The sequence below is a fragment of the Monodelphis domestica genome, chromosome 1, assembly GCF_027887165.1.
Source record: "Monodelphis domestica isolate mMonDom1 chromosome 1, mMonDom1.pri, whole genome shotgun sequence".
NCBI lineage: Eukaryota > Metazoa > Chordata > Mammalia > Didelphimorphia > Didelphidae > Monodelphis > Monodelphis domestica.
Genome location: NC_077227.1, coordinates 432,828,441 through 432,856,058, shown reverse-complemented (window position 1 = coordinate 432,856,058; position 27,618 = coordinate 432,828,441). Strand labels below are relative to the sequence as shown.

General features: G+C 35.0%; 1 long non-coding RNA gene across 1 annotated transcript in view; it reads right to left on the bottom strand.

Moving 5' to 3' along the window:
* Positions 1-11,988: 11,988 nt before the first annotated feature.
* The window catches only part of LOC103104387 (uncharacterized), a 45,160-nt gene continuing 29,530 nt past the window's right edge, over positions 11,989-27,618 (bottom strand). Inside the window, exon 5 of the long non-coding RNA XR_458173.3 lies at positions 11,989-12,535. This is a non-coding gene — a long non-coding RNA (uncharacterized LOC103104387). The remainder of the gene's footprint in view (positions 12,536-27,618) is intronic.

Genomic DNA, 27,618 nt, shown 5'->3' with positions numbered 1-27,618 from the left:
CTCATTTTAAACATGCCTGTTCATTTGATATAAATGAATTGAATATTTAAAATCATTCCTGATTTGTGAAAATAAATATATTCTATTTGGGGATTAAAAAAAAAAAGAATTTAACCCCAAGTATCTTAGCACATCCCTTCTCTCTCTACCCATAAAAGGTATCACCTGACAAAATGATATGCAAAAAAATGTCTTTCATGTTTCTGTTCGTTAGTTCATCCTCTGAAAGTGGATATTCTCAAGTTATTCTTCAAATATTAATTCTATAGATGTATATACGGTTCTACTTATTTCACTATTCATTATTTCATGTAGGTCTTTCCAAGTTTTTTTAAAAATTACCCTGCTTGTCATTTCTCTTCACACAGTAGTATTCCATCATAATCATATGCTACAACTTGTTTAGCCATTCCCCTATTATTGGGCATTCCCTCAATTTCCAGTTCTAAAACACTGCAAAGAGAGCAGTTATAGTTTAGAACATACAGTTTGTTTTAATTTTTCCCTCATCACATTAAGAAATAAACCTAATAGTGGTGTTACAGTCAAAATGTATACCCAATTTTATAACATTTTGGGGGGTATAATTCCAGATTGGTCTCCAGAGTAGCTGGATCAGTTCCCAGTTTCACCAATTAGTGTATTAGTGTCCCCATTTTCCCACATCCATTCCAACATTTGTCATTTTAGTCACTCTGATAGGTATGAGTGGTTAGTTACCTCAGCTGTTTTGATTTGCATTTCTCCAATCAATAATAATTTAGGGCATTTTTTCATATAGTTATATTTAGCTTTGATGTCTTCATCCCAAAGTTGTTTATATCTTTTGACCATTTATCAATTGGGGAATGGCTCATACTCTTATAAATCTGAAAAAAATTCTCTCATATTTTGGAAAAGAGACATCTATTTAAGAAATTGTCACTAAAATTTTCCTCAATTTTCTTCTTTCCTTCTAATCTTGACAACATTTGTTTTTTTCTTTAAAACCTTTTAAAATTTAACATATTCAAAATTATACATTTTACATCTAATAGTACTTTCTATCTCTTGTTTATTCAAAAATTCTTCTCCAACCCATAATTCTTATAGTTAATATGTTCCCTGTTCTTCTAATTTGCTTATGATATCTCCCTTTATGCCTATGTCATGTATTGATTATCTTCTCTTGGTAAATGGTGTAAGATATTGGTCTATACCTGGTTTCTGCTAGACCGCTTTCTAGGTTTTTCTCAACAATTTTTATCAAACAGTGAATTCTTATCCCAAAAGCTTGGATCTTTAGTTTTGACAAATATAAATTTATTATAATCTTTTACTACTAGTGTTATATATCTATTCTGTTCCACTGACTGATCTATTTTTGTATTTCTTAGCCAGTACCAGATAGTTTTGATAATTATTGCTTTATAATACAGTTTAAAAATTTCCTTTCCATTTTTTCATTAATTCATTTGATTTTCTTTACCTTTTTGCTCTTCCAAATAAATTTTGATGTTTTTTTCTAGATCAATAAATTAATTTTGGGTAAATTAATTGGGATGTCATTGAATAAGTAGATTAGTTTAGGAAGGATTGTCATTTTGATTACATTGGCTCTGGCAACTCATGAACAGTGAATATTTCTCCAATTATTTTAATCTGACTTTATCTGGACAAAAAGTGTTTTATAATTATTTGTTTTGGCAGGTATACTCCGGGGTATTTTATTCTACTTTGGTTATTTTAATTGGGTTATCTATTTGTTAGTGATATATAGAAATGCTGATGATTTATGTGGGTTTATTTTATATCCTGCTACTTTGCTGAAAGTATTGATAGTTTCAACTAATTAAAAAAAAAAAACTCTTACCTTCCATCTTAGAATCAATACTGTGTATTGGCTCCAAGGAAGAAGAATGGTAAGGACTAGCCAATAGGGATTAAGTGTCTTGCCTAGGGTTATATAGCTAGGAAGACTCTGAGGCCAGATTTGACCCAGGATCTCCCATCTTCAGGCCTGGCTCTCAATCCACTGAGCCACCTCACAACCCACTCAATTAATTTTTTAGTTGAATCTATTCCATCTATACCATCATAACATCTGCAAAAGAGATAGTTTTGTAACCCATTCTAATTCCTTCAATTTCTTTTTCTTCTCTTTTTTGCTACCACTTTCATTTCTAATACAATACTAAATAATATTGATCATAATAGGCATCCTTGTTTCACTCCTGATTTTATACAGAAGACTTCTATTTTATCCCCATTACAAATAACATTTGCTTATGGCTTTTGGTATATACTCCTTTTTTTTTTAAACCCTTATCTTCCGTCTTGGAGTCAATACTGTGTATTGGTTCCAAGGCAGAAGAGTGGTAAGGGCTAGGCAATGGGGGTCAAGTGACTTGCCCAGGGTTACACAGCTAGGAAGTGTCTGAAGTCAAATTTGAACCTAGGACCACCCATCTCTAGGTCTGACTCTCAATCCACTGAGCCACCCAGCTGCCCCCTGGTATATACTTCTTATCATTCTAAGTAAAAATCCATTTATAAACTATGCTTTCAAACATTTTCCAATATAAGTGAGTATTGTATTTTGTCAAAAGTTTTTTTCTGCCTCTATAGGTATAATCATATGATTTTTGTTACTTTAGTTGTAGATCTAAATGATTATGTTAATAGTTTTCCTTACATTAAACCATCCCTGCATGCCTAGTACAAATCCTGTTTGGTCATAATACATAAACTTTGTGAGTTCTTATGTGAGGAATCGGCTGTCTGGGGGAGAAGATTCCTCAGTAGCTTACTCCTTTGGAGAAGGAAGACGATCCTAAAAAGAGATCCTCTTCCATAGCTGAAGCTATGCCAATGGTCAGCAAGAGAGCCAAACCTTGCCAACTGTAATATTGCTCACTTGCTTAGAGGGTACAGGTCTGATGAGAATAGAAAATATTTGTTCAGCAGATTCTCAAAATATGTCTACCTTCCAGGGTAATTCTAATGAGACTAATGGGATATTTGAGTATTTTATTTTTCTATATTTGTTTCTGGGCTCCTTTAAGATCTTTGAATCTTATTTTCTGTATTGGAGAAGAAGTTTGTCTCATATCTGATACTCATAATGTATAGTAAATACCTTGGTAGGATTGGAGACCCCATTACTCACATTTAAGAAAACCTAAACAGCTAAGCATGATTTTTTTCCCACGGTAAAAACGTAAAGGGAAAGGAACAAGAAACGGAATGAAACTAACTCTCTTGGAGCTAATACCCCCAGAATCAGATTCAGGCCTAAGTGAGCTCAAAGTACTTAGTGGGACAGCACCTGGGTCATAGTTGACACTTAGTTAGGCTAGAAAAGGGTTATTTTTTTTTCCTCTGGAGTTTTGGAACCTAGCATGGTGCTTGGCACATAGTAGATTATTAATATTTCCTGAGTTGAATATAATTGAAATTAAAAAAAAAACTTTATAAGCATACAAATGGCTTTCAAATAGGGTAAAGCAAATAGATTATGTTATTTTGTTAAAATAATATTATCATTTCCCTAATAAAAAATTAAGTTGCTATTTTAATGTCAAACTTGGAGATTTATTTATTCCATATTTTGTAAGACAGTATGTCCAAAAGAAACAGATTTCAACATTTTTCATCATTCTTCTGCTATGTATCTCACCTGGTTTTTCATTGAATCTTTGTTCCATGTAAACTGGGGCAAAGACGAGATCTAACTATTTGCTAAAGCAGCAGTCTTAATGATAGCATCGAATCTGGGTTAGATGAGATCTCAGAAGTCATTTAGTCCAATTCAGACCTAAAGAAGAATCATTTCTACATTACAGCCAATGAGTGGTCAGCTGATTTTTGTCTGAAGACTTTAGCAAAGTAGAACCCACTATTTCTATAGGTAGCCTATTTCTTCCTACGTAGTTCAAATTGTTAGCATGCTTTTCTTTACTCGAACCCTAATCTTCTTTGAACTCTTTTCCACACATTGCTTTTTCTATCTTCTAAAACCAAACTGAAGAAGTCTGGTTCCTCTTCCAAATGATAAGCATTCAAATACTTAAAGACAGCTATTAGACAACCCCATTTTTCTCACTAGTTATAGCTTAGGTAGAATCAAAGATAGAGTCTGCCTAAAAGCTTCATACTTACTCCTGCTAATGTCCAGATTCCCCTAGATCTTATTATAACTTCCAATGAGGGAAAGGGAGTATGCCTGAGTGGGGAGAAAAGGAGGGGAAAATAGGCTGAATAATTACAGGTTAGGTCCTGAACCAAAGAGCTGTGTATGACTATATGGTAGGCTTATTTACCTAGTAGAGGACAGTGAAAAGGGTTTGCCTATGTTTATAATAACTGGTGGCAGAAAGGGGGGAAAAGCATAGGGTAACTGGAGATGTCACCAACATCCTACAACTGAGAGTATTTATAGATGTTCTTTTTCTCTATGACTGATTAAACAAAAATGTTAGGAAGCACAGGGAAATAATGGGTGCAGATTGACTCAATTTCAAGTGCAAAACAGGTTACTGGGCACTTTGGATATGCTAGATGACTCTCAGGGTATGTAAAAATGAGTCACTCTGACTTCAAGAAGCTTTTATTTCAGAAGAATAATCACGATACAAGAAAAAATCATGTAAAAAAAGAGGCTTAAAATGTTAAGAAATTCAGGATGTAAGGTTCATATCAGCACAAAAATATTCAGGAGGGAAGGATCATTGCATCATAATGATAATAAAAATGGAAGAGTAAATAAATATAGGATGGTCAGTAAGGGAAACAACTTTTCTACATGGACAAATCTTTTCCAAATGCAAGCCTCTTTTAAACTATAATATTAATTGGGTAACAGCAATACAAAATTCTTTTGATGAGGCAAACTTATTGCCTATGCATGCAGTTCCTAGAGGAAGCAGTATTTCAAATTATCAATGCTGATGTTTGAAAATTAAGGTTTAATCTGCTTAAAAAACATTCAAGTCCTACTATAGTTTTTTAAAGACAAAGGCTTAATAATAAAACTTAATGTTCATGCCTCAGAAGAAAATGGCAGGCACAGACATTGGTACTGGTAGGTATAGTGCTTGATCCCTGGAGCTGGGCCATGTACACCAACATTAGATGATAATCAAATAAGATACTCAAAGCAACAGACTGGGTAAAATTCAATGAAGCACAACTTGGAAACAAATTGATAGAATTGTAGACTGTAAAAAGTAATAGCAAGTGAGAGAAGAAGAGAGGAAGATGAGGAAGAGAAGAAAGAGGAGGAAGAAAAAGGATAAGGAAGAAAATAGAGGAGGAAGAAGGAGCAAAGGCTGTCATACTAAGATATCTTCTAATGAGAACAAAGAGGAACTGAGAAATGGTGATTAATGCTACAGACCAAGGGGCATCCATTGTGTTTGTGCACATGTAGGGGGAACATGAGAACTGGCTTCATCTATCTTTTCATTCCCACACATGCACATGACTTCCCACAAACTGGGAGCAGTCAGGCCTTTAACAGCATCATGTGGGGAGAGAGGGAAGCCATTAAACACTAGGTAAGGATCCCTGTAAATCATATTTTGACTCGGAAAACCATATATTCGCATTATCTGTATTCTATTGGTTTTTGTTTATTTTGTTAAATACTTCCCAATTACGTTTTAATCTGATTTGGCCTCCTTGGTTGCTGAGGCTGCTGTTTGATGGTGTCCCCCCACTCCCATTTTACAGAGGGAAAATATTTGGGAATGTGCAATGAGACATAAAAAAGCGAAAGATAAGGAATCAGAAGGCCAAAGTGTTAATCCCCTGTTGCTTATACATATTAGCTAGGGGATACTTAAACTTTCTGAGCATTAGCTTCCCCATCTATTAAAAAAAAATGAGGCTAGGGGTAGGAAAAGATGATAATTGCAATACCTATTCACAGGGTTACTGTAAAGATCAAAAGGGATAAGAAAGAGAATCTGTTTTGAAATTGTAAATATTATGTATGATAGAATTTTTTTATATCTTGAATATAAATTTATACCACAAATATTGATACAATAACATCAGTTGCTTTAAAATTTGGTATTCAAAGCTTGCCACAATCTAATTTCATTTTGCCTTTCTAACTTTCCTTTATACTACTTAACTTTTTAAAATACTATGTGCTTATTGACTTCTTTCTATTTTATACTTTGGTTGGATATGTGTAAGTCTGAAAGGGATACAATGGCTTTCCTAACTCAAGTAGTTTTGCTTCCTAAATTTTCTCTCCTTTGGCTATTTGGATTTTGTGCCATTTGGCACGTTATTTTTTATAGAACTTCATTTTCTTTGATGCCTTGAAAAATAATGTAGTTTCTCTTTTATATGTTTATTTTTGCTGTTGTCTTTTCTAAGATGATGATTGTGATTTTCCCCCCAAATTTCCCAAGTCATAATAAATTCTCTCTAGCCATAAATAAATAAATAAGTAAAGGGAATAAAGTATTATGTGCTCCAGCCAAAGCAAAAAATATTTTTCCTGAAAGGTATCTCAACTTTTCTGGCCTCCATGCCTTTGTTAACACTATCTCCTACACCTGTAATGCACGCCCACCACCACCACACTACCATACGCTTGACAAAATTTTTTCCATCCTTCAAAGCTTGGTTCAGGTATTACCACATCTAAGGAGTATTCCCTGATTCTTACAGCTCGAAATAATTTCTTCCTCTTGGGGACTCTCCCATGGTACTTGATTTGTATAACTCCTATACACTATCATATTCCAATTTTTGTGTGTTTCTAATTCCTATCTGTGTTCATGCTTTTGTTCCTTTGAAAGATTGCAAGCTAACGGGACAGAATCATATTCATTTCTATGCCTCTGATAGCCTAGTGCACTACCTTGTACATCAGAGATACTTAAGAAGTGTTGATTATTCATTGATATGTAGCTAGATCTGGGGTCCACTGAAAAGATATTTGTCAACTAAGGCTAATCTCTTGGGCAGATTCCTTCTGATGAGGAGAAAAGAGAGAAGGGGAGATGTCTTAGATCCTTCCCATCTAAGACCAACATGTGACTTATGAATTTGGTTCTGTTCTCTCCCTCTATGTTGGTTCCTTCCTCTTTTGGATGAAAGAGACTGGTGATGCTTTTTTGTAAACTTCCAAAGGGCAGAAGCATGGCTACCAAGAAGTATGAGTGTAGAGTCCAGGTCAGATTTAATGGCCAGCCAGTCTAGCATCACTGCCTCAAGAAGGACCCAGAGGATCCTGGCAGCAGTCATTGAGATCTGGATTCATCCCATTGTAAAAATGGAGACTTGAATCCAGGACTTCAATCCCCAGAAGTCCTTGCTCCACCTCCCCAGAATGCTTTATAATCTCACTGAATTCTCACCTGGGCCAAGAGCAAATTATTATTTAAAGGGTCTCCGCCTACGGCAGGGTCTCTTCTCTTTCCTATTGCCGCTTCCAAGCAGACGCGTCTCTTTTCATAATGTAGGTGAGGTTGTCTAGGCCTCTCTGGGCCTAGGCACGTGCTTTCTTACTCTGTATTTTCTTTAATCCTTAACCTTTAATAAACCTCTAAAAATATAATAGTCCTTGCAGAGAGAAACTAATTTATACCTGCCTCAGCTTCCCCCAAATTTTAATCTTTACACCATAGGTAGGCAGTGTTTGAAAAATGAACTTTGTAGGAAGGATGCTGTTTAGAAACTACTTCCCCAGAGGTCCTAGGTTCAAATCTGGCCTCAGACACTTCCCATCTGTGTGACCCTGGGCAGGTCACTTGACAGCCATTGCCTAACCCTTACCACCCTTCTGCCTTGGAACCAATAAACCCTTACCCAATACTATGTATTGACTCCAAGGCAGAAGAATGGTAAGGGCAAGGCAATGGGGATCAAGTGACTTCCCCAGGGTCACACAGATGGGAAGTGTCTGAGGCCAGATTTGAACCCAGGACCTCCCATCTCTGGGCCTGGCTCTCAACCCACTGAGCCACCCAGCTGCCCCCAGGTAAGGGTTTAAAAAGAAAAAGAAACTACTTCCATTTTTTCTGTATCTTCAAAATAAATACATCTTTTGTAAAAGCTAATTAATTTATGTGAATCTTAAAATTTCTCAGACTCTACCATTTTAAACAATGGAGGTACTTAATCAGGAATGTATTGGGAATTTTAACATTACTCCACCCATACTTTAGGGGAAGATAAAGTTGTAAACTCCTTATTGAACAATGAAAAGTCCCCAACTCATACTTATAGTAAAGCTAGAACCTTAAGCTAGGTCTATTTTTAGATCTAATACAAAAGGGTGCTAAGTACCTATAAAGTTTAAATTAATCACTAAAAGGTCAAGAAACTTACAAAGGGCAAGCTTAGCAAGAGGTGTGAAGTTTTAGTCTACTCAGGGAAGGTGATTAACAAAAGAAGATGTGAATTAAGAATGGTCAGTCCTGTGGAAAACATCTACTGTGATTGGTAGATGTGAAAATTTAGGGGAGGTGACATAAGAGAAATTTCTCTTTAAAAGGAACTGGCTCTCTCAACTTAGAGTAAGTTGGATCTCGGACTAGTTGGAGTAGCTGGGCCTCTGAACTTAGTTGGAGTTTTGCTTGGGACAAAATCTTGTGGTGAGTGGATAAAAGATTGACTTAGTTTTCTCTCTTAAAGAGAAAGGCCTAGGCCATTTGGCCTAGGCCCTAGCCTTTTCCTACTATTTCCTCTTACTCTGTCTCTCTCCCTTCCCTTAATTACTTCATTCGTATTAATTAAAATCTCCATAAAACCCAGCTGACTTGGGTATTTCATATTTGGGGATTTTTCCCATGGCGACCACTTATTTTTGATAAAAATCAAGACACTAAAATTATCTTTAGAGTTTTGGCAGTTCACAGTCTTGAACCCACATTTTCGCTGTCACACTTATTTCATGTAATTGGGGTATTAATCACTGGTAAGTTAACAGTTCAAGAAATATACCAGAATGGAAGGTCAGAACAAGAGCAAGTCATCACCTAGACCCTCAAGGATACCCATAATGCTCCAAGAGGAAGATGTAGCTGGCCTTGCTCTAGGAGAATGAGTTCATAATAATCATTAATATACAATACTTTTTCTGTTCTTTTTACATGATAATGTATTTACTATGCTTTATCAAGTTCAGAATAAGAGAAAATTTTAATTGTTAAAAATTTTCCTTCTTCATAATACTGTCATTTATCTTGAGAATATTTAAAAAGACAGAAGTTGTTTTGCTGTTTCTCTGTTCTTTATATACTCCGGAATTACTCTTTTTTTCCCAGAGGAATTACCAGATATTGTCATGCTTATATGTTGTATTTTAGGTGGATTTACAAAACATAGCTTCTACATCAAACTATTGTATTATCCAACTGAGAAATAAGGACTGACTTCACCAATAAAAGGAACAAAAGGAAAGAAATTATATTTTAAATTAAGAAAAATATAACCCTCCACATTTTTTTCCCTGTTCTATCATTATCTTTTAAGAAACACTTCCAGGGCAGTTAGGTGGTTCAGTGGATAGAGCATTGTCCTGGAGACAAATAGTCCCTTGTTCAAATTTGGTCTAAGATACTTTCTAGCTGCATGACCTTGGGCAAGTCACTTAACTCCAGGCACCTAGTCCTTATCACTCTTTTGCCTTTGAACCAATAGTACCAATTCTAAGACAGAAGGCTAGGAGGGAGAGAGGGAGGGAAGAAGAGAGAAGGAAGGAAGGAAGGAAGGAAGGAAGGAAGGAAGGAAGGAAGGAAGGAAGGAAGGAAGGAAGGAAGGAAGGAAGGAAGGAAGGAAGGAAGGAAGGAAGGAAGGAAGGAAGGAAGGAAGGAAGGAAGGAAGGAAGGAAGGAAGGAAGGAAGGAAGGAAGGAAGGAAGGAAGGAAGGAAGGAAGGAAGGAAGGAAGGAAGGAAGGAAGGAAGGAAGGAAGGAAGGAAGGAAGGAAGGAAGGAAGGAAGGAAGATGAGGAAAAAGAAAAAAGAAAAGAAAAAAACACTTCCCAAATCTTCAGCCAATTCATCTAAGTCCATTGATACTTCCAGTCACAAAAATCATGCTTTATTAAAAGAGAATGAGTTCTATCTAACGAGCTTCCCATGCAGTTGGATTATTAAGATATATTTCACCTACACAAAAAATAAAGGTGAAGCCTTGGTCAATGATACCTCAGAACTGCTTCCATGAAGAGCACAAGTCAACACTGTTTCTTCCCTACACTTAACTGGCCAGAAATTCACAAGTTTAGTTAAAAAAGGGAAAAAAAGTAAATTCCTTTAGGAATATAAGTAATACCAAAATCTCCTTAACCCAATCAATTTTTTAAACCAGATAAGTAAGTATAATGTCTATGTTGAATTTGAAATCTAGAAGAAAATAAGAATATTAATATGTGTTTATAGTATTTATGCAGAAACAGAAGTAAAATGGCATAATGGCAAGTAGGTTTGGGGTAAAGTCCCACCTAAACCTCTCCACATCTCAAGCAACTTCCCAGACTTAATGACTGAGTAGTAAATGGGTTGTGATAAGTCTTCAACAGTGAAAAATCACTGACTCTTTCCATTCATTATTCACACATTAATGAGTGTCAAAATGTCGATAGTGTTAAAAGTATTCTTATTTTTGGAAGTTTTATTCTTTACCACATACTAATAAAAATGATGAATAAGTTGGATTTAGAGACCAAAGATTTTGGTAAAATTACTTACTAAAATGCCTTTATGTTTACACATTGCAGAAACTATTTTCCTTAGTTTTGTTATAAAATGTAGTAATGAAAAATATACCAAAAAAACTTAGAAACATATTTACCAAATTTTTTCTATTGGAAGATAATTTAAAAAAACAGATCAATGATCCTTAATGGCACTATTATAGAACAAAGATGCCATCCAGTGGCAAGTTTGATTGATCACTCCTATTATTTCCACTCACATCATAAAGGTATTTATCTTTTTCTTACCCCATGATTTCAGTACTTTTTCATTGTTGCTTTATATATACTACTTGGCTTCAAAATAAATTGATTATTAGATATCCCTTGGAATAATGGAATTGGACCTCCAATGAGGCATTTTTAGTTAATGTGCTTTTAATCATAACCTAGAAATAAATTAATGATAAAACTGTGACATTATTAAATTACAAGAAGCATAATGTAGGGTTTTTCTTCTAAAGAGTAAACGCTAAAGCTTTTACTGACCTAACATAGGGTTTTGCACATAGTAGATGTTTAACAAACATTTGACTAGAAAAAAAAGAATTAATCACCTATATTTAATATTTTCTAAAAAATGAACAAGATATAAAAAATACACTAAAATCTCACTTAAGCAAAACTCAAATTCTTCAAATAAAAGTAATTTTGGTAGTTTTCTACTTTGGATAGCAAACTGCATGCATAAAACATTTATATTAGGGATTCATTTTTTTTTCGATTTCTGCATTCTATCCTATATTTGGCATATGAATTAACCTTAAGCTCTCATATCTCTTTTATCTTCATCCACTATCCCAAAGAATCACAAGTGGTCAAAATCATGGGAGTCTGAAGGATCTTCCATCAAGAAAGAAAGAAAGAAAGAAATGTGGACTTGTACTATTAAAAAGATTTTCCAGAAAGATTGTAACAAAAGGGGACTTGGAGTTAACCCTCAAGTTATCTAGAAAATTAAATTAGGCAGAAGCCTCTCTTCTCTATCCAATTGATCAAAGTTTGATTTACTATGTTGGATGAACCATTAGTCTGACTCACAGTATCATTTCTTATGTTCTGAAGTCAAGAGACCAAGTCTGTCTACACAGGTAATACAACAAAGGATAAACCTGTTTAAAACCCCAAGGCAGGTTTCTTAACCTGGGCCCATGAACAGATTTCAAGAAGTCTAAGAACTGGGAACTTTTAATATTTTGATAACTGTACTTTATAATTCCTTAAAAATTCTATGAATGTTATTTTATGCATCAAAAATTTATTCTAAAGGGTTCAGAGGCTGTAGTAGACTGCCAAAGAGAAACATGAGACACAAAAGTTAAGAATCCTTGCCTTAAAGTAAATATAGGCCCATAAGCACACCCCTAAATGAGTTGCTTTGATCGTATTTTTTTGTCAGAATTCCCATGCACAAAATGAACAGACTTGTTTAGTTCTCTCACTCTGTCCCCATTTTCCACACCCGGTCCTTTTCAGACACTCCCACTCCCTACCACACCCCACAGTAGAAAAGGTCAAGCAAAGTTTTCAAAAAAAAGCAATTTGGAGAAGCAACATTGGATCATTCAGATTCCTCCTTCCTCCTTGACTATTAATGCTCTCACCCATCACCTATCATGGAAGTGTGACTGCATTGATCTCCACCTTTGAAAAGTTGGAAAATGTTAACAAAAAATAATCTGTAAAGATTATTTACCTTAAACTATAAGGTCTGTAGGAAAGCTTGAAAACTGCTTTTCTACAAGTGGTTCTCAACGACTAGGGTGGGACAGGTGAAAATCAGTATAGCTTCTCTTTCCTAGCCAAGATGCTCTGCCAATTCTGAAGGCTCAGTTCCTAAATGGTAAAGGAGGAGAAAGGTGAAATTCAGATAAGCTGGTACTGATTCCAAGTTCTAACAAACAAATATTATAATTTACTTGTTTTTAATTCTATCGGGGGTTTTTCCTCAAGGAAAATAAAAGACAATGTCTCCCAAGGCTTCTGGTCACACTATAATTCACAGAGTCATTATGAAATAACATTTGCATTTTATTAAAAGGTACATATTGGGAGGTATCACTGGAAGGGCATATCTGGAACACAGAGAGCAGAAAATATTTAACTGAACAAACTACCCATGCTCTCGTCTGTTGTGTTCAATTCCAGCTGTTGTAAAACACACCCTCTAAATGTCAGTATTTTGACTTATTTGTGAAATAAAATAAAATGAGATTATGTTAACAAATTCTGAACAAATCAATGTACTGTAGTTGTTCAAAATTATCTTCAGTTGTAATAGAGCCTTATCTTTCAATATAGTTTTCTGTACCCAAAAAGCATCTGATCATAATATGTCTGTCACATATTAGAACCTAATTTTATACTGTAATCAGGTTCCTAAGGTGAAATGCTACCATACTACATTTTTACTTTACCATGCCACGCCACAAAATATAACCAATAAATTCTCTTGAAAAAAAAGAAAGGACAATGGCAAACTGGAACAAATCTGAACAAAGGAGGCTGGAGACCAAAGCATACAAAGGCAGACCAAAAGAAATAGGGATGGAGAAAAGCTGATAGGAAAGTGGAGCACAGTGTGTATTTGAAAGACTGCAATGGAATGGAATCTAGACTTGTTCTACATTTCCCAAAAGAATTCAACTGGTAACCATGAGATAAATGTTGGAAAGAAGTATATTCTGGTATCATGTAAGGAAAAAAAACTATTAATGATGAGTTGCCAAGAAGTGGTATTGATTGCCTTCCCATTACTGGAGGGTTTCAAGTAAATGCTAATTGGATACGTTGTAGGATAGATTCTTGGTCAGGTAGCATATGGAAAAGATGTCCTCTGAGGTCCTTATGGTAAAAATGTAAATATAAAAATGGTATTACATCTTTAAAATTCAAAAATATTAAATATTTTAAGTTTAAAAAAGAATATAACACTATCGTCAAGAAGAGAGATAATTTGGCTAAAATTGACAACCAATCTGCCTTCGTGGTCATATGGTCAAAGGTGGCTTAACTACCAGAGTGTCTAAGATTTGTTTCAAAATTCTAATTTTTTGAAGGAAATCTATGTACTAAAGGAGCTCACTAGTAAAGAAGGAAAATCTGGCCCCTCTGAGGTTTAAAATAATTAGCTCTTTGTTCTACTTAGCAGGAATGGAAATAGCAGAGGAGCCAGTCTGGCCCCACCTAGTTTTCTACAAGAGTTCAAATAACTCCATTTCCAGGACAGTTGCTCTCTGGCAATCTGAGTAATTTAATAGTGTTGCAAAAGATTCTTGCATACAAAAAATGTTGGGAAAACTAGAAAGCAGTCTGGCAGAAATTAGATTTAGATCAACATCTCACAATATATACTACAATAAACTCTAAATGGATACATGACAGATATAAAAGATCACACTAAAAAAATTAGAAGAGCAAGGAAGCAAATTTCATAGCTAATAGAGAAGGAAAGAATTGTCAACCATATAAAGGATAGAGAGGATCACAAAAGATTAAAATGAACAGTTTTTACTACATAAAACTAAAAGTCTCTGGACAAACAAAATCAATGCAAATAAAAATAGAATGGTATCAGTTAACTGGAAGACGCCTGCCAAAGGTCATAGATTATAAAGAGATTTGCAACTGATATCCAAAAGGACGTCTAACAGTGTACAGAGTTGGCCCCATCCCAGATCTTGATCTCAACAAAATTAGTCAACTTGGAAATTTCAGGACTAAAATGAACTTGTGTGATCTTATTTTAAGCGTCCATCTCTGTTCCTTTGCACTAGCTATGCCCCATTCCTGGAATGCACTTCTGCTTTAGTTATTACCTTAAAAACTCTTACTTAATAAGCACTTTCTATAGACAGTCTTTCCTGATCTCCCAAGATATGTGTGAGTGCATATGTGTTTATTTATAAACGATGCCCTAGAAACCTGACTTACTGAATTCCAAGTACTTAATGACTTTCCAGAACCCTACAATCCTCTTTGTGGTTTCTGTTTGATTTTTTTAAAAGCTAATCATTCTTTTCCTCTTGAGGAATAAATTTAGACCTTAAGTATGAATTTCTCATTCACTTCAAGGATCCAGTGAAAAAATTTTGGGTTCCTTATCTATACCAGGGACCCATTAGGGGAATTTACACTCAGGACAGCATAATTTCTCATCTATAGGAGAAGAGGTGACTTTCAGTCAACCTTTGTTCTCCAGTCTACATTGGAAAAGTCCTGTGTATTTTGGTCCATTGGTCCCTTACTTTCCCTCTGAGAGGGGGAACTCATTACTTTTCTCCCCTTTTATTTATTTTTTTATTTTAACTTTTTTTTTTCTTTTAAAAATTCTTTAGGTGGAATTAGACCTTTAGAAATATCAAGAAAGGAACTTGGGAAATTTGTATTAAAAATATTTATTAAATTCTATAACTGTGTCCTTGGCAGTAGGTAAAATATACAAACCTACCAGTTACAATAGGAGTGGACCCTCATGGAAGACTATTTATTTTCAGATTGTCCATGAACTTTTGAACTTTACCATGAACATAGACTTTTACTAAGATACTTTAGTACAAGTTACTTGGGCAGCACTAGAAAGTATAATTCTTAGATCTTCCCAAAGTCACCAAAGAGCTATCCAGAATTTGGGATATGGACAAATGTGTCAAAAGCACATCAGCTGATTTGCTGTGAACAACAAATATTTAACTAGAGGGAGAATGTAAAAGAGATAGAAACTATTTACTTTTTTTACTCCCTTAGGAGTCTGAAGAAGTTCCTTAATGAACATAAAGGAATTATAGGGCATCTAGTAATTGGCTAGCTAAAGGTCCAACCACATCCTTGGTGAGCTTTAAAAAATATGCTACTTAGCACTGCATATACATTCTCTAAAGTGCAATCTGGCAGTTAAGAAGAGAGTCAGCTCTGGAGAAAAAATTCAGCCTTCAAGAGGGAATCACATTACATGAAACTGAAAAGCTTCTTGGCAGATAAAATTATTGTCAAAATTAACAAAATTACCTAGAATAAAAAAGGAAATTATCAAATGAGATCTTTATATTATATTGCCCTGATAAGAGTTTGATATTCAAGAAAGGAATACTTAATAGAGTTAATATATACATATATACACACATATATTCAGAGGAATCTGGTAAAAAAGGGTTTGTGTATATATACATATATAATTTATATACATATGTATATGTGTATGTTGTGCATGAATCTGATACACATACAATGTACACATACCAACAAACCAATAAATATTCCCTAATAAATAGGTGGTTAAAGGATATCAATAGTGTTCAAAAGAAGAATTGCAAACTCTTAACAATCCTATGAAAGAATGCTCCAAATCACTAATAATAAGAGAAATGCAAATCAAAACAACCCCAAAGTTTCACCTCATGCCCTGCAAATTGGCTGATGACAAAAGATGGTATGGCCATTACTGAAAGAGTTATGGAAAGATAGGCACATTGTTGTTTTATTGGTGGATTGTGAATAGGTAAAACAATTTTGGAAAGCAATTTGGAATTATGCAAATAAAATGACTAAAATGTCTCTGTCCTTTGACCCAGAGATTCCATTACTAGGCTTTTACCCCAAGGAGGCCAGATAAGAAGAAAGAACCAATACATGATAAATTATTTATAGCAGCCCTTTTCTGTGATAGAAAGGAACTGGAAACAAAGTAAATTCCCACCAATTGGAAAATGATTTTAAAAATGGTGCTATGTAAAAATAAAGAAATATTCCTATAAGAAATTATAAATGTGATGATTCAAAGAAGCATGGAAAAATCTACATGGACTGATGTAAAGTTAAGTAAACAGAGCCAAGAAAACAATATACATAATGACTACAACAACATAAATGGAAAGAACACACATGTACACACAAATCAAAAGCGAATACTGAAAAACTTTAAAGAGCAAGCATAACTTAAAAGGAGAGATATAAAAAAAAATTCCTATCTAATCTCTTTGAAGAGATGGTAAACCCACATGTACTGCACATATTTTCAGATTTTTTCAATGTTCTAATTAGTTAGGCTACTTTGTTCCTCTTCTTTTTCTCTTTATCTTTCAAAAATACTATTTGTATATGAGATAGCTCTCTGAAAAGGGAAAGAAAACTAGTAGAAATTATGAGGATGTAGAAAAAAAACAACATCAATTTAAAAAAATTTAACTAAAAAAGAGAATCACTTTTCAACCTTTCCCTTGTGCCTCTTCCAGAGTAAAGGGATTTGGAGATTTCACTCCCCCAACACTGGCAGTGCATCTTGAAATAAAATAACCAAAGCAGTCAGTTGGAGATATCATACCAATGGAGAAGCAACCCAGTAGTTTAAAAAAAAAAGGGGGGGGGTGGGGAAGGAGCTACAGAGAAGAACTGACCACAAAAGCCCAGATCAGTAAACTCTCTAGCACAGACTATACCCAGGTGGAGCATCATGATAACACTGTAAAGAAAATAAAGGATATCAAATCAAGGCTTTACAGTGTGAAAGGTATGAGTTACATAGGCCATTTCTTTTTTTTTTTTAATGCCAAGAAGAACATTCTCTCTACTAGTGTGTGTGCCTCTTTACTAGTGAGGGGTAGAAGGCATAATTTAGATAAAAGTTGCTACATATATAAAGTAATTTGCCGGCTGGAAAAAGAGAGTCTATGAAGAGTAGTTCCTTAAATGATAGAACATGAATTCCAGAAGACATAATAGACAGGTAGGGGAAAATGAGATAAGAACATTAGAAAATGGGGCTAACACTGATAGATATCAAGGAACCTATAAGGAAGATCAAGAAAAGGCACTTTGGTCTAGTCATTCTTCAGCTGTGGTATGGGGCTACTGAATGGACTCAGAGAAGTAGATTGTTATCCCTTTCAAAGTAGCAAAAGTAATGTTGACTTGATTATCAGTCCCCAAGTTAGTCATAGAATGAGGAAGGAATGCACATGGCCAAAGAGAAGATGTATAGACTCTAATCTTGCCTGATAGTCAAAGCAGGAGGAATCAGAGTAGCCATAAAGTAAAAAAAGTATATCTGAAGTGCTCACCTCCAGCTAGGTTAGGTAAGTTCAATAATGTACACCCTACCACAGACAACTAAAGAACACTCTAAGGACACCCAAATGTTTTCTCTCTTTTTCTTTTTAGCTGTGTTAGGAAAGAAGGGGGATCAAAGAAGGTAGGACCACTGCTTTGGGTAGATGAAATGATGATAATTAACTACAGAGATAAGAAAGAGCTGCTCAATTCTCATTTTGCTTTTGTTTTCTCTGCCAAAAACACCAAGACAAGGAATACATGAGATTTGTGTAAAATGATGCTTATTTGTTAAATCATATAACCAAGTATTTGGTCTTAGAAATTATAAAACAGAAACTACTAATACGGAGTTCATATTTAAAATAAGTAAGGAGGAGCCTTGGTGAATTATCATCTGGTCCAAGCAAACCATAACCCTGAGTAACGAAAGAATTAGCATATGTGATGGCTGAGTCACTGTTAGGGATATCTGAAAGACTATGGAGAATAGGAGAGGTGAAATGAGATTGGACAAATGTCCTGATTTTCAAAAAATGAAAGAGAATAGAGCCTACCAACTATAGACTAATGAGCCTGACTTCAATTCCTGATAAAACTCTAGAACAGATCATTGAAGAAATGGTTGGCTAGAAAAGATGGTGATAACAGAGCCAGCATGGCCATGACTTCATCAAGAATAAGTCATGTTAAAGTAATCTTATTCCCCTTTTCCCCCCAGAGAGTTACTAAGCTGTAACATCAAAAATACTAGAGATATGGTTGACTTAGATTTTGTCAAAGCATTTGATAAAGCTTCTTGTTATATGATATTATTGTGAAGGGGGGAAAAGATGTTGGATGTGGGCTAGGTGATAATACCCATAGATAGATTTGGAACTGATTAAGTGGTTCAGTGTTAACTTGGCAAGAGGTTTCCAGTGGAAAGCCCCAGGAATCTGTGCATGGCCCTGTGCTATTTAACATTTTTATCAATGATCTCAATAAAGGGATAGATGGCATACTTAAGAAAACTGCAGATAGCAGAAAGCTGGAAGGTATAGCTAAAATGCCAGATAACAAAACCACAATAATCTAAAAAGATCTTGACTGGCAAGAGCATTGAGTCAAATCCAAAAAAAAATGAAATTGAGTAAGAATAAATGTAAAGTCTAATTTACATTTATTTCCAAAAATAATCCATTTAAAAAAGTGCAAGAGAGAAGAGACATGGTTATATAGTACTTTGTCTGTAAGATATTGGGGGTTTAGTGTATTATAAGCTCAAAATGAGTCAGTGGTATGGCATAAAAGGCAAAAGAACTAATGTCATCTTTGGCTGCATTTTTAAGGCATAGCTTTCAGAAATAAATAGGTGATAGTTCTTTTACCCTCCACTCTTCAAGTTTAAAGGACTGTCTGTCATGTGGAAGGGGGATTTGACTTGTTTTGTTTATTCCTGAAGGGCAGAACTAGGACTATTCTATTCTATTCTGTTCTATTGTGTCCTAAGAGAAGGAGATGAAGAAAAGAATGTACAAGGAACAACGGAGATGGCTTAGCTGGAACATAAACTGTGAGGAGAATAATGTGTAATAAGCCTAGTACTATAGGGTGAAGGCAGATTGTAAGGAGCTATGAACAGAGAAATTTGTATTTTACCCCAGAAATAAGAGGGAGCTATTGAAACATCCTGAGCAGAGGAGTGAAGTGATTTAAAAAATGTTTAATGAATAATTCACTTTATAGCTATGCTGAGAATGGAATAGAGAGGGAATAAATGGGTGCACATTGCAAAGAGGCAATCTAAGACTTTTATAAAGGGAAAACGTCCCCCTCGTGGTATCTAATACTTCTATCCTTTCTCTATCTTCCTACCTTAAAGCTTCTCTCTCCCCTCTGAGGAAGCTTTAAGACTGAATCTGTTCTGCCTCCCTTTGAGCCACAGGATGACAACCGCCATGTTGATAAGGGTGGGGACAACCCTTGCTACACATGGGCTTAGCTACATATGGGGATCCACTCCCCTCTCTCACTGTTATTCTGAATTTTGAAGAGAACCATTGACATCATGAGGTGATATTTTGACTTCTGCATGAATTAGATTTTAAATGAGGCAAAGTGATCCAGGTCTAAGGTTTTGCAAGAGAAAATACCCCTCGTGGTATCTAATACTTCTATCCTTTCTCTATCTTCCTACCTTAAAGCTTCTCTCTCCCCCTCTGAGGAAGCTTTAGAGTTAAACTCCTTTCCTTCTCTCCCTCTCTCTCTCCCCCTCTAATATTTTCTTCCTCCTGTTGTAATTAAATCACCATAAAATTTGGCAGCTGACTTGGGTATTTTATTATTTGGGATTTCCCTTGGCGACCACTTAAATTTAGATTTTTTTTAGTCTCAACCATAATTTCACCCTTTACAGTTGTCAGAGTTAAGCCAATCTAATCCAACAAGTATTTTCTAAGTATGGGTTGTGAGTGAGGCACTGGGCTAAAGACTCTAAAATCAGTATCCAACCAACATTTGCAACCCAACTTCATAATTTGTATGGAATTCAAAACTTCAGTCAAAATGAGTACAAGCCACTGCTCAAAATCTACACTCTGACTCTAGGCTCACCATGCTTGATCAGGCTGTCTGTCTCCCACTGCTGTAATGAACTCCCTCCTCCATTCTATAACAAAGAACCCTTATCTTCTTTCAAGATTCCATTCAGGTGGCACCTATTCCATGAAGCTTTCCCTATTCACATCTATTTTTTAGTACTCAATTTTCCTAGTACTATGGTTATTTATGAATATGCACACAAGAGAAAAACATAAGTTCCTTAAGGGAAGGGATTGTGTTGTTTCTGTGAGTAGTTCCAACTTCTAGCACATTGTCTTATTCATAAATAATTAGTTGATAAATGTTTGCTGGATTGAACTGAGATTTTATCCTATCTCTAAGTGAGCTATTACAGAAAATAGACTTAAGCAACTGTGAGATGTCTATGCCCTTAGAAAACTAAACTGGGCAAATATCAATCAGAGGGTCTTCAAACCAGATATTCCCTGTGGTATTTTCACCTCACGAGAGCTCTAGGAACTCTTTAGAGACAAAGATCACTAATCCTTTTCTGAAGTATTCACTCTCCTTTAGGCTGAAGACAGAAACCATGTAAGCCAAAGCCAAGGTCAGACATAAGTGGCTATGAAAACTTCCAATTATCTCCTAATCATTTAAACTTATGACTATCTCACCGCTGAATTGTCCCAGCATTCTCTCACATACCTCCACCTAGCATCGTCCTATACCTCCACATAAACTAAAAGCATTGTGAAATCTAATTTCTCACCATGCTTCTATTAGGTTATCATCAGATAGGCAAAATTGGACTACATCAGTTAACTGAGATACAGTCTCAGGAGATCACAGGTGCTACATAAAAGAACAGTATCTTACTTGTAAAAAATATTTGTAACAGTTCTTTTTGTAGTGGCAAAGAATTGGAAACTGAGGGGTTGTCTATCAATTAGGAAATGGCTGAATAAATTGTGGTATATGTAAAACTATTGTGCTATAAGAAATGATAAGCAAAATAATGTCAGAAAAAGCTGGACTGAATTGCTTCATTGGCTATGGGAGGGGGGAAGGAAGGAGAGGAGGAAAAGAATATGAATCATGTAACCAGGGAAAAATATTCTAAAATAATTAATTAAATAAATTAAAATTTTTTTAAAGCTGGAAAGATATGCAGGAACTGATGCAGAACAAAATAAGCAGAACTGGGAGAACATAGCACACAATAATAGCAACGTTAGACAATGATTATTGTCAAAATTTGGCTACTCACAGCAATGCACTGATCTGGGACAATCTTGAAAGATTTATGACAGAGAATGCCATCCACCTCCAGAGAAAGAACTCTTAGAGTTGCCTTTCACATCAGTGGATTTATGGTTTTATTTTGGGGTTTTGGTTGTATATGAGTGTGCTCTTCCAATAATGACCAATATGAAAGTGTGTTTTGCTTGACAATAAAATTTTTTAAAAATAACAGTGACTTAGTAAAGTACATTCTGCTTTCAAATTCATTTTCTCCTTTGAGCAAAAATTAAAATAAATGTATTGCACATTGCATAATCATGTAATTCTCTACAATGTTTCTTGTTTTGTATGTTTACTCTAGACTATAAATTCCTATGGGACTGAGAATCTTCTATGTCGTTCTGTCACCTTCTTGGTGATTATGACAGTGGTATTCATAGAGAAGATCCTTCATAAATAGTCATTTAATAAATTATATGTAAGGCATAGCAAAGTAGAAGAAATGCAAAAGTTCTACAACATATGTAAAAAACGTATCACTCCTAATGTGTCTATTTAAAATTCTGGCCTGAATGTAGCTCTGGTTTTACTGAAAAGCAATTGACTTATACAACTTGTCTAGTTCACAGGCTTTAATATACTCCTGGCTATCTAAATCAAAATTGCAATTACATTCTTCATTTCCCCTTCAAAACAGTTGTTGGGAGATAATGTGGTATATTGGAAAGAGTACTATATAAAGTCAAAAGAACATAGATAGGTTCAAGCGTTGACTCTATGACTGACTATAATGGGTGATCCTTGGAAAGCTTCTTCAATTATAAAATGAGGATCAGAATACTGACTTTAAAAGATCCTACATTGTTGTTGTGGAGAAAGCTCCTTAAAAACTTTAACACTATAGATGCAAGAAGGAAAACTGAAAACAATACTGAATATTACTGTGGAAATAAAAACATAATACCAGATGTGAACTTCAGATTACTCCACCCTATTTAGTCTAACAAAATCAGGAATGTCTACACCCATACTTAAGAATTAAGTATTTAGGAGGATGGCCTATGACAGAAATGCTAGCAAATGACAAATCAGAAACAACTGACAGACCCCTGGGCTGTCCTAAGTCAAGCCTAAGATATCATTGGTACATGAGAGACACAGAAAAGTAATGTAAAACCGTCTATATATTTCACATCACTTCCTCTCTCTGGCTCTCTTTGATGGCGGAGAGGTGGCTGGCGGCAGCTTGCTGAGCGTGTCTACATCTTGGCGTGGCGGCTGCTATTGTCCGGGTTTAGCAGTGAGTTTTCCTTGATACATGTGAGGCTCTTCTTTGAGATCTCTTGGAGTTTAGGCTGATTTTTCTCTCCTTTACCTTCCAAACACTATCCTCTTAGAGAAAGCCTCTAATCTTCAAGGACCTCATGTTGGAAGACTTTGAACTCATCTGGCACAGGCAGGATGGGATAAATCCTATTCCTTTCCCTCTCTCTTCGCCTTGATTTCTTCCCAAGAAATCCTATACTTTTCCCTCTCTCTTCTCCTTGATTTCTTCCCTATATATTGATTAAATCACCATATATTTCCAAACTGACTTGGGTATTTATTTGAGATATCCCCTGGCGACCAAAAATCAAATTTAGATTAGGTCACAACCCTAAATTATCCTTACACAGAATACTACCAAGATAAAAAAAATACTTAGTATACTTTGCACTATTAAAGCTTAATAGTTTCTTGTCTCTAGGTTTTCATGATCCTGCTTGATCCTTTCTTCTCCCATCTGTCTGAATACTCCTCAGTATCCTTTGCTGATTCTTCATACACATCACCTTTGTTAACTACAAGTGTCCTACAAGACCCTCTCCTGAGCTCTCTTCCCTTCTCCTTCTATACTATATTTTACTTGGTGATCTCAACAGTTCCAAAAAATTCAATCAACATCTCAATGCAGAAGATTATTAAATTGACTTTGTCCTAATTTCCAACCATTCTGGATGACAATTTGGAACTATGCCCAAAGGGCTTTAAAAGACTGTCTGCCCTTTGATTCAACCATACCATTGCTGGGTTTATGCTCCAAAAAGATCATAGGGAAAAAGACTTGTACAAAATTATTTATAGCCGCGCTCTTGGTGGTGGCAAAAAAATGGAAAATGAGGGGATGCCTTTCAATTGGAGAATGGCTAAACAAATTGTGGTATCTGTTGGTGATGGAATACAATTGTGCTGAAAGAAATAGTGAACTGGAGGAATTCCATATGAACTGAAACAACCTCCAGGAATTGATGCAGAGTGAAATCCATATGAACTGAAACAACCTCCAGGAATTGATGCAGAGTGAAAGGAGCAAAACCGAGAGAACATTATACATAGAGACAGATATACTGTGGTACAATCAAATGTAATGGAATTCTCTACTAACAACAATCTAGGACAATTCTGAGGGGCTTATGAGAAAGAATACTATCCACATTCAGAGGAAGAACTGTAGGAGTAGAAACACATAAGAAAAACAACTACTTGATCACGTGGGTTGATAGGGCTATGATTGGGGATATAGACTCTAAACAATCACCCTGGTTCAATTATCAATAATATGGAAATAGATCTTGATCAATGATACATGTAAAACCCAGTGGAATTGCATGTCAGCTATGGGGGGGAGGGGAGAATATGAATCATGTAACCATGGAAAAATATTCTAAATTAATTAATTAAATAAAAGTTTTCAATTTAAAAAGAAATAAAATTACTTTATAAATGAAATGAGAATGCTAGAGGCAAAAACTGGAAAAGAAATGAGAGCTACGGAATAAGGAATTATTAAGGGAATTGGCAATTTGGCACAAAAAGTACCAAACAACAGGCTTTCTGAAAATTGGAATGAATAAAGAAAGCCAAAATACTAAAGAAAATAGAAGAAAATATAGTGCATCTTGTAGAAAAACAAGTAAACTGGAAAACTATTAAGGAAAGGTAATTTAAGAATCATTGGACAATCCATAACCAAAAAAAGAGCCTACACATCATATTTCTAGAAATCCTAAAATAAATATGCCAAGATCTCTTAAAACCAAGACACAGAGTAGAAATGGAGAGAATCTATTGATCACTTCCTAAAATTTAAAAATAAAAACTTCTCAGGAACATTGTAGTCAAAATCTAGAGCTTCCAAGTCAAAGAAAATAAAACTGTAGGAGGCCAGAAAGAAAGAATTCAAGAAACCGCAGATAGAATCATACAGATTTAGTAGCCACCACTACAAAAGAGTGGAGAAATTATAATACAATGTTTCAGAAAGAAAAATATGATTGTAACCAAGAATACCTTAACCCATGGTTGGGGAACCTTTTAGAAACTATGTGCCATGCCTTGTAGGGGGTTCCATATCTTATGGGCACCCCCCCACCTTAGCTTCCCCCCTTACCCTAGATAGCCATTGGGCTGCTGGGCAGAGGGGCAGGTGAAGTGAAAAGATGTCCTCAGTGCTGTGGAGAGGAGGAAGGGAGCAGCTTTCCCAAGTCCCTCTGCCTTTCTAATAAAGAACTGTGGTGGGTGATGGCTCTGTGTGCCCTTTTTGGCATGCATGCCATAGGTTTGCCATCATGGCCTTACTACAAAATTAAGTATAATCTCACAGAGGGAAAAATTGGATTTTTCATAAAATAGAGGACATCCAAACATGTCTGATTAAAAGACCCCATTTTTGTAGAAATGTAAAGGTATAAACACAGGAATCAAAATTAAAGTAAAAAGGCAAATGTGAATGAACAATCATAAGAGACTAAACAAAGAAACTGTTTATATTCAAATATGGTAAAATAATACACATTTCTTGAATACTATTGCCATCAGGGTTCCTAACTAAAGAAGGCTTGGGAGCGATTCTATGATGCCTTGATGATCTTAAATGAAGGGTAGAAATGGAGGGAAAGAGGAAAACACTGGGTGAGGGGAAAGGGAGAAGGTGGTTAGAGGAAATTATTTCATAATCGGAATGTAAAAGTAGAAACCTATGGAAATAGAGAAAAAGGGAAGAAAATCTGACAGTTGAACTTCTCCTGAACTAGGCAAAGGAGGGAAGAATACACAAATACAATAGAATATAGAAATGCATTTCACTCAACAGCAAAACAAAGGAAAGAGAGAAGGAGGAATAAAAAGGAAGGTAGATTAAGGGAGGGATGAGTCCTAAGCAAAACAAACTTCAAGAATGTACAAAAATATTTAGAGTACTTTTTATGATGGCAAAGAATTAGAAATTGAGAGAGTTCCATCAATTGATGAATGGCTGAACAAGATATGGTATGTAAATTTTTTAATATTATTGTTCCATAAAAATGATAAATGAGATAGTATATGAGAAACCTTGAAAGATTTACATGAACTGATGAATATGAAGTGTGCAGAAAGAGAACAATTATATAACAACAAAGTTGTAAATACATATAACTTTGAAAATCTTAGAAATTCTGATGGATGAAATGACCAACCATGATTCCAGAAGATTCATAATAAAAAAGATATTCACCTCCTGATAAATAGGTAAAGGACTTAGAGGGGGAAATATGATATTTTTTGACATGGCTAATGCAGAAATTTGTTTGCTTGATTATATATGTTTGTAATAAGGATTTTTTTCTTTCTCAATTTTTAGGAAGGAAAATGAAAAAAAGAAGGTAGATTTTGGCTGATTTTTTAAAAATAAAGCTTAATTTTAAAAAGAAATTGCTGTTTTCTGGATTATAACTGCTTATTGGCCATATTCTTTAAAAAAAAAACTATTTACTTTCTTCTTATCCCTATACTTATTTACCTAGTCATTCCTTAATATCTTTAAAAATTTATGAATTTAAAACATATATATGGAGAATTCTATGTAGATTTATTCTTTAATCCCACAAAATAATATTTTTTGTTAAAGAGAATACTTATAACAAATAGCCTCTATGATTATTAATTCAACTTTATTCCAAAACCCTAAACCCTGGCTTACCCAGACCAAGTTCATTCTTTAAGGCAGTCCCCAAAATTATGTCTTCAACTTGTTTCACCCTTCTTTATAGTTTCCTGTATAAAATCTCAAAGTATATGTTATATGCTTTCAATTCTTAAGCAAATGCACATGGTAATAATGTATATTCACTACAGAGCTGCCGTTACAGAAAACACATAAAGGCCTCAGCATACCCCATAAAAGTCAATATAATTGTCTTCTCTCTCTAGTGAGTCCCACTTAATTATAGTTGAACTGAAATTGTCCAACCAATTCAAAGTCAAGAGAAGTTAGCAGGCACAAATTTGGGCAATTTATGCTAATTCCATTGTCCAGTCTGGTTGGTGTCTTTAATTCCATGTTTAAAAATTCAGATAAAGAACGATACAGTCTGTCTACTCAGGAGAGACAAATGACAGCATATTCAAATTATAGTCAAGTACAGTCAAGAAGACTTGTTTTCAAATGCTACCTCTGAAACTAGCAAAGTGAACATGGCTTAATCTCTGAGTCTCAGTTCCGTTATCCATAAAGTGGGTATGATATCTAGGGTAATTATTTCACAGGGCCTTGGCATGGTTCAACTGAGAGTATGTAAAGCATTTCACAAACTTGAAAGTACTATATAAATGTACTCCTCCTCCTGAAATTAACTCTCATAGGGCTACATCAAACAGTGTCTTAGAGGGCAATATTAGGATAGCTATATTCCAAAAAGCAACGCATATATCTATTTTAATTCATTGACATACTACTCATTATGTATCAGCCTCAGGAACATATTTAGATGTACTCTCTCTATATAAGTATTCAACAATGCATTAGACACTAAACTTGCAACAAATTTAAATAGCAACTCTACAGCCAAGTGTCCAATTTATCCTGCATTCGGATAGAAAATGTAAATGGTAGCTCAGAAGTCTCCACTGAATCTTAGACTTAATTTTTTTTATATAAAATTATCTACAGGTCACAAAATATTCCATTTTTCCATGGAAACACTTTAAATCAAATGTGCCAATTCAATCAGTTCGTTAAGCATGTTTATTGTTCTGCCACAAAAGTCCCTGACAGTGACACAATGCAGGCT